Source organism: Littorina saxatilis, unplaced genomic scaffold (genome assembly GCF_037325665.1).
Source record: "Littorina saxatilis isolate snail1 unplaced genomic scaffold, US_GU_Lsax_2.0 scaffold_574, whole genome shotgun sequence".
Taxonomy (NCBI): Eukaryota; Metazoa; Mollusca; class Gastropoda; order Littorinimorpha; family Littorinidae; genus Littorina; species Littorina saxatilis.
The window spans coordinates 19,200-32,658 of NW_027128239.1; the positions used below are offsets into that span (position 1 = coordinate 19,200).

At 41.9% G+C, this 13,459-nt stretch overlaps 1 long non-coding RNA gene across 2 annotated transcripts; it reads right to left on the minus strand.

Moving 5' to 3' along the window:
- Positions 1-1,442: 1,442 nt before the first annotated feature.
- LOC138956614 (uncharacterized) lies at positions 1,443-9,879 on the minus strand. Of its 2 annotated transcripts, XR_011452723.1 has the most exons (5): positions 9,354-9,879; positions 7,750-7,863; positions 6,795-6,900; positions 5,892-6,044; positions 1,443-4,938 (listed from the first exon to the last, which is right to left on the minus strand). It is a non-coding gene; the product is annotated as an uncharacterized lncRNA (long non-coding RNA). The 2 variants fall into 2 exon arrangements; XR_011452722.1 differs by lacking the exon at positions 9,354-9,879 and having other exon boundaries at positions 7,750-8,490.
- Positions 9,880-13,459: the final 3,580 nt, after the last annotated feature.

Sequence of the window (13,459 nt, forward strand, 5' to 3'; positions counted from 1 at the left end):
ATCAGACCATATTCATAACTGTACAAGAATTTATTAAGACAACCAGGCATGTTCCGTACATGAGCCTCTACATTTTATTCATAATGTTCATTTGACACTGTCATGAGACAAATGCTGCCTGACCAATTGTTCTTCGTAATTTCTCTCGTGTTTTGTGTCCTTGCTTCGACTTATCGATTATGGCCCAATCGTTATGTAATTTAGTGCCATTTTCGCCGATCACAAAATGTATTAACTTTGCGTGTGTGTCTTCTGTGCATTTAATATTATTGTGACGTGACCCACTCTTCCAACATTTCTGGCGCTCCAAGTCTTCGTCGTCCTTTTTTTTCCCCCTTATGCTGAATTCTGTTCTCTCGTACCCCATTTCTTTTTGTTTCTTGTTTTTACCCCCACCAAGTTCTGTACTACCACCCCCTCCCTTTTTTGATTGCTTGCGCATCAGGTTTGTCTGTTTGTTTTCGTTGTCTGAAATGAGTAAATGTATCTAGTCCGCCATCATGCTAAACTTTGTTATGTACATACCAGGATGACTTAAAATAAGCATTTATGCTTGAGTTATCTTAAAAAAACAATGCATTGTTTCTGTCATGATAACAAATTGAATAAAGTTTTGTAAACCAATGGACTGATTATAGTTGACCCTGATATGTGATTACGGGATAGTGTCACATTAATTTATTTCTACTTTCACTTGTACTTTTGTACTTAAAACAAATCACTGAAATGTAAAAGTTATTATTTTTTCCATTGTGAAGTGTCGTCAGTCTCCTCAAGGTAATGCAGTCAAACTCAACCAAAAGTTGGAGGGGCTTCTTCATACTTTCAGTGTGTGTGTGTGTGTGTGTGTGTGTGTGATTTCTTTTGACACTATGCACGTTTGTATATAACCGCCTGTGCACAAAAAGAAGAACATAATCGAATCTTATCATTCATTTTCGCTTAATTGATTGATTGGTATGCATGTTTCTAACAGTGACCGTTACCAAAGTGAGTATAGTGCGCTTCCCAAGCATAAAACGGTGCATGACTCTGGATTTGCGTCTGAGATATTGACACATCACTGTGAGAAAAAGCGTTAATGAAAAAAGAAGACTATTTATTTTCCTTGAGCATTATCTTAAAGTGGTGTGCCAAAAACTTTTAAATTCAAAAATTCAATATTTAACTTTAGGAAAAGCACTGTAGAGAGAAAACCACGCTTGTGTGTTCAGAATAGTCTCCATGTGGTATCAATATAAATGATTCAAATGTATGGAAGAGAAGCTGTTTCTGCTGGATTAATACACACACACAATTGTGCACTCACACATAAGCACGCATGCATGCTCACACACACACACACACACACACACACACACACACACACACACACACACACACACACACACACACACACACACAGAAACAACAAATTCATTATGACAAAACCAAATACGAAGTCCTATTTCACAAATTTTATATCTTCTCCTTTTCACCATATACAAATACAGTCACGGAGTACATTTATAAGGCCAAATTATTAAGAAATATTATTTTCTGTGCTTGAATTACCCAGTGTGTAGCATGATCACCACGAAGGTACAATTCACAGAAGTTGAGTAATCACTTTACAAAACCCATACTAGTACCACATTGTTATGTTAAATCCTATTTATTAACCCACACAAATAGAAGAAGATAGCTTTGTGAAGACTTTCATTTTCCAACCAAATGCTGTTCAAAGATTATTCTTTCTTTCTATATTTGGTGTTTAACGTCGTTTTCAACCGTTCAAGGTTATATCGCGACGGGGAAAGGGGGGGGGGGGGGGGGGATGGGGGATGGGATAGAGCCACTTGTTAATTGTTTCTTGTTCACAAAAGCACTAATCAAAAAATTGCTCCAGGGGCTTGCAACGTAGTACAATATACTACCTTACTGGGAGAATGCAAGTTTCCAGTACAAAGGACTTTAACATTTCTTACATACCAATCAATATGAGGCTTATATTGCGCGTATTCTGTGGGTACAGTTCTAAGCTCGGGGATTTTATTTTAATTTTATTTTATGCAATTTATATCGCGCACATATTCAAGGCACAGGGATTTATTTATGCCGTGTGAGATGTAATATTGTTTTACACAATACATCACGCATTCACATCGGCCAGCAGATCGCAGCCATTTCGGCGCATATCCTGCTTTTCACGGCCTATTATTCCAAGTCACACGGGTATTTTGGTGGACATTTTTATGAAAATTTATCTATGCCTATACAATTTTGCCAGGAAAGACCCTTTTGTCAATCGTGGGATCTTTAACGTGCACACCCCAATGTAGTGTACACGAAGGGACCTCGGTTTTTCGTCTCATCCGAAAGACTTGAACCCACCACCTAGGTTAGGAAAGGGGGCAGAAAATTGCTAACGCCCTGACCCAGGGTCGAACTCGCAACCTCTCGCTTCCGAGCGCAAGTGCGTTACCACTCGGCCACTGACACGATACACCAACACGATATTAGCACTCCAGATTTTTATCTCGCAGTTTTTCTGAAGGACTTTGCATTTGAAAACTATTCTCAGACAAAATATGAGTTTAAACTGCAAGTACATGTACAGGGAGTCTGAAGGGTTCAAGTCGGATGAGATAGACTACTGTTGTGGCAATCTTCGAATTTGAAAATAATTTTTTTAAAAGAGTAAAACTCATAGTTCTTCTTCTTCTTCGCTCATGGGCTGAAACTCCCACGTTCACTCACAAATTTGCACGAGTGGATTTTTACGTGTATGACCGTTTTTACCCCACCATTCAGGCAGCCATACGCCGCTTTCGGGGGAAGCATGCAGGGTATTTTTGTGTTTCTATAACCCACCAAACTCTGACATGGGTTACAGGATCTTTTCCGTGCGCACTTGGTCTTGTGATTGCGTGTACACACGAAGGAGGATAAGGCACTAGCAGGTCTGCACATAAGCAATGACCTTGGAGATCAGAAAATTCTCCACCTTTAACCTACCAGGCGGCCGCGATTTTGACTCATGACCTTCTGAATAGGAGGCCGATGTCTTATCCACAAGAACACCGAGCCCGTCCAAACTCCTAGTAAAAACAACAACTGCAAATCTGGGAGCAAAATGTAAACGGTTACAGTTTCAACTATCCTTCCCCTTTATATCAGCATTTTTGGAAACCTAAACGAAAGAGTATTCAAGAACAACAGTCACGGATTCAGATTTAAAAAAACAAATGGTAACTATGCTTTTTGGAAATTCTTTCTTTAATTGGTGTTTAACGAAGGTTATATCGCGACAGGGAAAGGGGGGGAGATGGGATAGAGCCACTTGTTAATTGTTTCTTGTTCACAAAAGCACTAATAAAAAAAATGCTCCAGGGGCTTGCAACGTAGTACAATATACTACCTTACTGGGAGAATGCAAGTTTCCAGTACAAAGGACTTAACATTTCTTCCATACTGCTTGACTAAAATCTGTACAAACATTGACTATATAAGAAACACTTAACAAGGGTAAAAGGAGAAACAGAATCCGTTAGTCGCCTCTTACGACATGCTGGGGAGCATCGGGTAAATTCTTCCCCCTAACCCGCGGGGGGTCTTTTTGGAAATGCGCTTCAGACAAATGCCTTTGCACACTTCTTCTTCTTCTTCTTCTGCGTTCGTGGGCTGAAACTCCCACGTACACTCGTGTTTTTGCACGAGTGGAATTTTACGTGTATGACCGTTTTTACCCCGCCATTTAGGCAGCCATACGCCGCTTTCGGAGGAAGCATGCTGGGTATTTTCGTGTTTCTATAACCCACCGAACTCTGACATGGATTACAGGATCTTTTACGTGCGCACTTGGTCTTGTGCTTGCGTGTACACACGAAGGGGGATAAGCCACTAGCAGGTCTGCACATAAGTTGACCTGGGAGATCGGAAAAATCTCCACACTTAACCCACCAGGCGGCCGCGGCCGGGATTCGAACCCTCGACCTTCCGATTAGGAGGCCGACGTCTTACCACCACGCCACAGCGCCCGTCGCCTTTGCACACGTTATGTTACTCACAGCAAAATGCAAGAATAATTGGGGACCATATGGGATGGGGCAAATTGGGAGGGAGCAATTCGGGACACCACCACAAATATCTACCAAATATTTACAAATAGCTATCTTAGTACATGCATAACATGCTGTACCAATACACAATTTCTTTAAATAACTACTACTATGTAAGGATTATTGGCAGTCTCCCGGAGCATGTTTCACGCTATCCTGCGATCAGGACAAGCGACTGACTGTGATGTGTATGCTGTGCGGCGTGCGCTACATAAGAAACCTTTTTTTAAATTTGTATTAAATATAATCACCTGAGCCACGAATGGCTAGCTGACAGCGGCTATCTTTTACACAACAAATTCTGAACTCTGATGAACTCGTGACCGCTGATTTTTAAAGGCAAGGGGTATCATATTGTGCGCATGGCATACACATCCAAGTTGGTCGTTTGTCCCGATTGTGGGATACAGCCCGTCAGAGGCGTAGAGCGTGCTCGAGATGTTTTGAAAAACCTGACTGCAGTACAGGGATTTTTACACCTCCGGACTGCTGATAATCCTAACAGAATTATTTTCAAAAACCGTCTATTGCCTTGAAAGCAAACCTGGAATTTCTGATGCGAGTTGCCAGAAAGAAAGTTCACTAACAAGATCCAGGCCAACACCACCCCCCCCCATCCCCCTAAATAACACTAAGGAGTGAGGTGAGCTTAAATAACTAATTAATTAATCAATCAATAAATTCTCTGCTGAAATCCCCAACTTCGCGCATCGAAGCTATGAAAAACAGGACACTGCCACGTTTCCATTCAGCTAAACGCCACACCATTTTCAAGAGGGGATGTCTCAGGAAGAAAGATGTGACGCTCCCGATTCATATGTTTCAGAAGACAGCCCACCTGAGAAAAAGAAGAACACAATATAGAAATAATAACAACCTGTCAACCACAAATACATTAAAGTTTTTCAAACAGTTCACTAATCCGACAAACTCATGCTCGTTTCTGGTGCATTTGATAAAGCCAATTACGGGTAGATGCTAGACAACAGCAAAACCACCACCACATAACAACACAAGATTGTTTATGGTTGTTTACAGTCTCTTGAACACAGGAGTCAATCGAGACCATATATATAACAAGAAGCATAAAAAAGCACTTCAGTTTGAAACCCAGGTTCAATGTAGTAAATGATATTGCATCAATGTTCCATCCATCCTCAGCACTTTCAAAACCAGTTTCTTCTAGGTCATACACACCTTTTCCTCGATTGATCCACAGTACATCAGATCGCTATTGTTCTTTTTATGATTTGCACCAAGGGAATGATTAACATTTCTGTCTTAGTCATATGTAACAAGCTTTAAGCAAAAGCATAATATTCTACACATTCACATATTGTAAGGTTGAAGGGGTCTATGTCGACCAAAAGAAGGTGTATTCCCCATAGCCATAGGTGTTTTCCCTGTGTACCGGGAATACAGTTGGATTTTCTGTAAAGAAGTATAATATCGTACAATCTTGCGCCAAGCGCGTGACTGCGGTTAGATAGGAGAATCTATTTAAAATCCTGAATTCGCGTGCGGCATCCAGCCAAGCAAAACATGCTTCGACCGTTTATCAAAACGGATTTAGTTAAAGAAACATCTGCACCCCCACCCCCAACAGCCTGGTATTATGTTTTCCTCGCTGGTACTCTCGTCCATTGAATCACTTTCACTTTCGTAAGCTTGAAGTAACTCCATGGCGTCTAACGGAAGTATATTCCCTGTATATGTACAGGAAATTAACATACAGGGAATACAGCCACTGTTGGTCGACATAGACCCCTTCTAAAGTGCTGCAGTAGTTACCTTTCCCTCCAAGGACCAAGCTGTTCATCCACTGTAGGGCTGACCGGGGTTCCCCCTTAGCAGAGTGAGTGGCGAATCCTGGCTGATAAATTTCCTTTCATTTTCCATGAATGAAGAATACCAGCTGGGTTCTTTTATTCATGGACCTGTGTTCTGCAACACACACAAATCAGCCACCATCTTGTAAATATATGTAAAAGAAAGCAAGTGGCAATCTGAATAACAGAATACAAAATGATCAATCCACACAATCATACTTCAGCACTGAAAGTCCACAAAATGAAGCACTGCTAGTACATGTACTTCTCATAATTTACTGAAACTTTACTCGTCAAAACAACCATTTGTTTTATCAACTTTACTCGCATGTGGCGAGTAGATTAACATTTCTACTCACCATTTACATGATTTTTACTCGCCATGGCGAGTAATTGAAAATACTCGCCACTTTCAGGCCTGTACTTGTGCATGAGATGTGTTTACCATCCATATGCCCAGACCATGCGCCCTTCTGTTGTGCTCAGAACAGTAAAGAGTTGCTTGCTGGGGTGGTTGTTCATAAGTTAACAGTTCACAAGAGGGCACAAACAAGAGCAAAAACACAGGTGCCTGATTCAAACTCATTCAAATGCAGAACCTTATTTTTGCATGAACAGAGTAAGACATGATTCTTACATAGCTGACCCTACCCCTGGCAGAAAAGTGCTTGAAATTGTCCATGTGGTCTCTATCAGTACATTTGATGCGTATTTGTGATACATATATACTGATATAGAGACAAGTAACAAGTGGACATTTCCTCTGACACCTCTACCATTTGTACACCTGCACAAATCTCCTGCCATAGACTACAAAAGGAAAACATACAAATCAAAACAAACACAAATTTAACCTAATGTTTACCTTTCAGCAGCAGAAAAGGCTGTGTTTTCTGTGGTGTCTCAGAGTAAAGCCACGGTGTTGGAGATCTATGCAAAACTAGGCTGTAGGCAAGGTCCAACATCTTTAGCTGCACACACAAAAAGAAGAAGCAAGAAATCACATGACATAGATGACATTCCTCACTAGTACAAAACCACAACTACACTAGTCAACTACCAATGTAAGAATCATAGTCCTGCAAGATTACCCTCTTAAAAAGTAAGATTGCTTTCATTCAAACACTACCGTGGGACCAAACTCCCCCCCCCCCCCCCCTCCTTTTTTTGAGTTTTTCCTACATGTGTGTTGATGTTTCCATTAATTCCAAGCCCTGAAACTGTGAACTTGAGATCTTTATGTATGCACACAGTCACAGGCTTAATAAGCTATTCAGAAACCAAGCAGAGTCTGCACAACGTCAATTCTGAGAAATAAATCCCCACAACCGGTTTCAAGGCCACTATACCGACTGAGCTATTGCTTGCCATGCCAACCTCCACCCCCATTTGGAACATGCACAACTAGTATACCCATACACATGTAATAATACTGCTTGCCTTCCTCCCCCACCCTCCAAATCAATAAACACTAAATGTATGCAATCAGTAATCTTTTAGTTAGTAGTTGACTACCATCACTACTCTCTCCACACCCACCCACCCTCTTGCACACCAGCGACACACCCCCATCGCCCAATCATTTCCATGATTCTCTCTGCCATATAGTTATCCTAAACACTAAGATTATGACACATTTGTTTTCCAATTAGGAACATAAAAAATTACTGTAAAAAAAATGTACAATCATGCACTCTCTGAGTCTGACAAGAGAGTGTGAGAAAAGTCAAGAAAGCAAGACATGTGTGACATAACTAAATCTTCTAATCTATTCCTGAGATTTACTCTTGACAGCTTAAAATGGAACCTCATGCACTTACTGTTCTGAATTGTAGAAATTTCTTGTAGTTATAGCAGCAAAGGCAGTTTTATTGGGTACCACCAGGTGTCACTCTGTCATCATCTGATCAAGCATTCAAGCAAATGGTTCAGCACTGAAACAGTAAATAGCAAGAGTGTACAGAAAAATACACAAACTTTCTCATTAATTTGTATCTTCAACTTCACATTATTCATAAATAATGATACCTTACTTTGACTAAGTTTGAGTAGGATTAACACCATGCAGAGCCAGAAGTTAACTTGAAATAAAATAACTATACGTTACTCAATACTGCACTCAATGAGTCAATTGTCAGCAAAGGTGATAATCAATGCAAGGTAAAACCAAAGGATGCAACTCAGTCAGCAATTGCAAAAACTACATAATTCTAATCAAGCTGTCAGTTTCATTAGCTATCAGAATTCAAAACATGTTCTTGTTTTTGTTGTTGCTCATGACTACATTAATGTATCTCAGCATTTCTAGTTTCTACACTATAGCCATTAAAAAAACCAAAAGAAGTGTCCCAATGTTTAATGAAGCGCTCTTGCAATTAAGTCACAATTGTTTGCAGTTGCTGAGAAAAGCTAATAGTAATAGTCCTTACAGTAAGTTGAGTAACAAATTATAAACAATTGCTGTTAACACTCATAGTACAAGAGAGCAAACCACTGCAAAACTATAGTCATTTATCAATGTTATGCTTGCCATCCACCCCCGACCCCAAACCTCTCCCATATTTTATGTACATCAGACTAGTATTCTTGTTAGTTCATTTCAGCTGTAACAGTGACAACACGTTTGCACACTACAGACCTGGAAGTGGAAATGTTAACACATGGAGTGCTAAATTTCAGGATACAATCTGTTTGTTTGTTTGCTTAACGCCCAGTCGACCACGAAGGGCCAATCAGGGCGGTGCTGCTTTGACATTTAACGTGCGCCACACACAAGACAGAAGTCGCAGCACAGGCTTCGTGTCTCACCCAGTCACATTATTCTGACACCGGACCAACCAGTCCTAGCACTAACCCCATAATGCCAGACGCCAGGCGGAGCAGCCACTAGATTGCCAATTTTAAAGTCTTAGGTATGACCCGGCCGGGGTTCGAACCCACGACCTCCCGATCACGGGGCGGGCGCCTTACCACAAGGCCAACCGTGCCGGTCATACAATCTGTTTCAAAGTACAAACACTGGCAATCGGAGAGAACAGTGTTACTGTAAGTCTTTACAGTAACATCAAACAGTATCCCCTCTTTTTGGTAGTACAGTGGAACAACACTTTTAATATCCCCTGATTAAAGACTCCCTCCCTTTTAAGACCCTGTTTTCTCAGATTTGTCTGTCCACAACCTCTCTATATTTACTCTCATCTCAAGACTTCTTCCTTTCAAGACCTGATTTTTTCAGATTTGTTTAGGTCCTAAAAGGAAGGGGGGGGGGGGGGGGGGGGTCGATCGACTTTACTGGTACCGTGAAACCGAAAGTGACCAAGTCATCAAGGGCACGTATATTCCTGCTGCTCTGTTAGCACCGATCATATTTTAGAAACGTTGCACTCTGTCGTCAACACGAATGTAGGAATAAAAATAGTATTACCTTCACCAGCTGTCTCCATGCCCATGGAGTCGAAAGACCATCGGCCGGTTTGGCTCGCTTGTGCCATTCCTGGATGAAAATTGAAATGACCCTGGCTGCTCCGTTCTTGGCATCAATGGCAGTGCAAAAAAAGCGAATCCCGACTCCCATCCAGGATAAGCTGTACGGCACGGCGGCGTCTCTGCAGATGACCACTACATTTGGACGATTTGGACTGGTCTACACGTGTTGCGGCAACAAGCAGAAGAAGATACAGATAAGGTGGCGGGAGTGATGTCCCTTCGCTGCAGTGACTAAAAATACAAAACTATCTCAAAATAATTTTGTGACAAAAGAAATTAAACGTTCAAATGACTTACCACCCCCCTCTGCTATGTCAGTTGCGAGTATGTCAGTATGTGTTTGTGTTTGTGTGTGTGTGTGTGTGTGTGTGTGTGTGTGTGTGTGTGTGTGTGCCCGGCAGTGTGCCCGTCAGTGTGTACGGTACGTGTGTGTGTGTCAGTGTCATTGCCGGTGTGTGTGTTTACGTGTGTGTGTGTCACAGTGTGTGTGTGCGTGCGTGTGTGTGTGTGTGTGTGTGCCGGTGTGGACTGTCGTGTGTGTGTGTATTGTGTGTGTGTGTGTGCGTTCGTCAAGTTGTGTGTGTCAGTGTGTGTGTCAGTGTCGATCAGTGTGTGTGTGTTCTAGGCCAGGGGGGATTCCCAAGGTTCCTGGGTTCCGGAAGCCCACCCACCCCCCTTACTGACTCCACAAATGTACCTTTTGCCTTTTTCTTTCTGCGAATGTATGTATTCATTTGCTAATTTGTTCGTTTGTTTGTTCGTTCGTCAGTTTGTTCGTTCGTCAGTTCGTTCGTTCGTTTGTTCGTTCGTTTGTTCGTTCGTTCGTTCGTTCGTTCGTTCGACAGTTCGTCCGACAGTCCTTCAGTACGTCCGTCAGTCCGTCCGTCCGTCGGTCCGTCAGTCAATCCGTTCTTCAAGTTCAGTCCGTATCAATAAATTCCTCTTGTGCAGGGCCCAACACAGGGGAGAGGGGGGGGGGGGGGGGAATTCCTGTTGGTGGGACAACCCCCCCCCCCCCCCACCCAGGCCTAACTGTGGACCTCCTCCAAACGTTTGACAAATGCCCTGAAAATGGGCCAGATTGCACACAATTATTGTTTATTGTTTGCTTGTTTATTTGTTTGTTTGTTTGTTTGTTTGTTTGCTCGTTCGTTCGTTCGTTCGTTCGTTCATTCGTGGGTTGGTTCGTTCGCTCTTTCGTTCCGACCTTCGTTATTTTCTTCGTTTATTCGTTCCTTCGTCCTTTTAGTCCGTCCGTATGTCCGTCCATACGGTCCCGCGTCCGACAGTCTGTCTGTCAGTCCATCAGTCCGTCCGTCAGTCCGTCCGTCCTTCAGTCTGTATCCGAATAGATTCCTCTTGTGCAGAGGGTTGAAGGAATACCCTGCAGGACCGGATCAGGAGGGGTTACCCGTAACGCCACCCCCCCCCCCTCCCGCCCCCCCCCCCTCCCCCCGTCCCTCCGTCCGTCCATCGATCGGTCCGTCCCTCAATCTGCCCGTCGGTCCGTCCGTCAGTCCGTCCGTCAGTCTGCCCGTCCGTCCGTCCGTTCTGGTTCGTTTCATTGTTTATTTATTTCGCACACATCATTGTCAACTTGTGGATATCCTGAACAAGGCGGTGCGCGAGAATATCTTCTTGTTTGGATAAAATAACATTTTGCTCTGAAACAAACCACACACAAATTCCACTGCTTGAGCATCGTTTCAGTCTAACCGAACTGAGGGTATACCTCATCTTCAGAAGGAGAATAAGCGACAGCATGCTCTTCTACCATATAACATGTCACGTGAGGTCGTTCAGACCGGAGTGGAGGTATATCTCCGAGGGATCAGGGTATACTTTCAACCCGCTGCACAAGAGGAGTTTATTGATACCTTATGTTCGGTCGTACCGGTGTGTAATACCTCGAAAGAGAGATCGAGAGAGAGAGAGAGAGAAAGAAAGAGAGAGAGAGAGAGAGAGAGAGAGAGAGAGAGAGAGAGAGAGAGAGAGAGAGAGACGCACATTCATACACACACGTAGCCGAAAAACTGGATAAAATGGCAAACAAAGCTTTATTGCACTTGGTTCAGTTATGAAGAAGCTTTGGTCACGTCAGTATAAGTTAGTATAAGTTCCACTGAAAACACCTTTCAGTTAAAGTACAGATTGATAATCTCAGACAAGTAAGAGAAGATAAAAAAACACACCAAAAACTCACATATGTCAAATGAAAACTGATGACACTGATAAAACTTAAAATAATTAGAATACCGTTTTTATCCGGTTACGAATTTATTCTGTCAATATGAAGACAGGCATCTGCTTTACTGTTATTTTGGGGGGCTTTAGAAAATGAAGATTCTTCAGGTAAGGACGGGCCTTGCATAAATTACTTCAGTTAAACGTAGGGAACAGCAAGCACACTGATTCAGAAAAAATACAGATACGTGAGTGAAATCACAGTTGTTCGCTTTTGCACAAATCGCTCAAGTTGCTATCAACAACGGCTGATTTACTTTGCAAGAATGCTAAGTCACAAAAGCTTTAATAATCACAGATACTTAGATAAAAACAGTATTAAAAAAACCTTAACACATTCTTAAACTAGGCTCTTTAATACATTTGAAGACAACAGAGAAACATATACAAGAACAGGCTTTGCCGCAACAAGTAGCAAGTGCCGTTCTGAATAACATTCCGAACATCTGTCGTCTAGGATAAATTGAACGAAGAAAAATATACCTACAAATTCAGAAAGTGTGATGGTCAATGGTGTTAGATTTTGCTTCAAACATGTGTGTATTCATGTTCTAGTTTGACGAAAGTTGAAATTATCATAAAGATCAAAATTGAGCTGTGGTTAAAAAAAGCCATTATCTTGCTCCACAAAACCTCAAAACCTAGCAAACAAAAGCTTCAAAAGCTCAGAAGCTGAATTATCTCAAGCACCACACCACTGCAAACACTAAAATTGGCTATATTTGTAAAAAAAAAAAAAAAAAAAAAAAAACATACAAAAAATAATATAAAAGTGCAAACCAAAAGAGGTTCAGTGTAAGGTTTTAGTTGACTTGGTCCAGTCCATGCGAAATGGCATTTGATCCAAAAGTAAATGAGAGAGAGAGAGTGTGTGTGTGTGTGTGTGTGTGTGTGTGTGTGTGCGTGTGTGTGTGTGTGTGTGTGTGTGTGTGTGTGTGTGTGAGTGTGTGTGTGTGTGTGTGTGTGTGTGTGTTCGATTGCTTGTGTGCGTTTGTGTTGGCGTGTTCGTACGTGCGGGCGCGCGCGCGCACGTCTGTGTACGATGGTCCGACTATGTGCCTGTACATCCGTCCGTCTGCCGTCCGTCTGTCGCTCTGTCTGTCTGTGTCTGTCTGACATGTTTTGTTTCTGTGCTGGCACAATGGAAATTGTTTCTGGAAAACATCGAGAGCAAAAAGGTTATTAGATAAATGGGCAGGTATATTCAAAAGAAAGAAAAGTCAGCACCTCAAACATTTTAAGCGAAGGCACTTCGATAAAAATGTATACGTTAATGCTTTAGTAACCACACTTTTTCACAACTTAATCTATACAAAGGCATGTCCGAAGTCCGCGTTTGTAATGAAACAGCAAGGCTTTCATTTTACGCACAAACAGTTATTGCACGTATTTTCTCACACATCTTCTCAAAAGCGTACACCCTTAATCCCACACACAAAAATACTGAAATGGTAATACAAATACGAGTACGCAACAAGCAAAGAAATCAATTCAACGTCAACGTTGTCGTTCCAATATAATCACACACAAAAAGCTGGTATGCATACCAAACCACACAAGCAACATACTCCCTCTTGCTCCGCCTTTTCGCTGCCACTAAAAAAAAAAAATTAAAACAATTAAAAATACAAATAAAACCATAGCGTTTTTTTAAAACAAAATTGTGATGGTTACTTAAAAGTTCATGTGGTCTCAGACTCGATCTTTCGTTAGTGTTGAGTGGAGATTGGGATGACGTTGTTTCCCCCTTCCCTTCATCCTTACAACTTTGGTCCATGTTGAAAGTTGCTACCCTTTGCC